Below are 983 nucleotides of genomic sequence, written 5' to 3'. Positions count from 1 at the left end.
CCCCCATCCCCGCACCTGAGGAACTTACAGACCCTCCCCACCCTAATGTGCTGCCCTGCACCTCACCTGGGGCTCAGGGCAGGAGGCAGCTGAAGAGTTGAGTCATCAACATACCTGCTTTCAAATAGAAGTCTGCCACTTTCCCACCATATGCCCCCAAAACAGTTCTTTCTCCCCTGTGAGTCTTAGTTTCCTCATCCATACAATGGGGAAAATTGTTGTCAAGACTAAATGAGCTTCTATTTGTAATGTATCTGTCCCTGGTCACATTGGAAACCACTGGTTCTGGTCCCAAATCTTTGTTCCGAACCATCTCCTCCAGGCAGTGCCCACTTCTGCTAAGGCTCAGAACCCTGGAGTCAACTTTGACCCCTCCTCACCCCTTTCAAGCAAGTCAGCTGCCACTTCTTTCCTCTGTTTTGCCTTGGCCACCATCACTGCAGCGACGCTCTCACCACTGCGGCTCCCACATGTCACTCACTGCAGGCTCCATCGCAGAGCACAGTCGCCCCTCCATTGATTCTCCTGTGCAGAAACCGCTGGTTGACTTAGTCTCCAGTGAAGCACACACTCCACGTCCTCAACGGTGCAGCCCAAGGCTCTCCTACCTCTTGTCCCTGACCTCTGTCTGCTAACTCCAGCCCAAAAGGGGTGCTCTGCACCCCCAGATGCAGCACCCTGTGTGTTCTTCTCTTGCCATTCTGTTCTCCTCAAGAAACAGCAGGAAGAAGTCTCTCCTCAACCTTAGTGATGAGAGCCAGAGCCAGGCCCCGACGTGGTCTTGTCATCTTAAGAAAGTTGCTCAACCTCTTTGAGCCTTGGTTTTTCCACCTGTAAAATGATGCAAACAACTGTGTCTACTTTCTACAATTATTGTGGGGTTTTTATGGTGTTGTTTTCTTTTTTATCCTCACCTGAGAATATTTTTTCCATTGATTTTGAGAGAGAATGGAAAGGGGAGGGAGGAGAAAGTTGGGGAGAGA

Source organism: Myotis davidii, unplaced genomic scaffold (assembly GCF_000327345.1).
Source record: "Myotis davidii unplaced genomic scaffold, ASM32734v1 scaffold217, whole genome shotgun sequence".
Lineage (NCBI taxonomy): Eukaryota > Metazoa > Chordata > Mammalia > Chiroptera > Vespertilionidae > Myotis > Myotis davidii.
Note: the sequence above shows the minus strand (reverse complement) of the source record.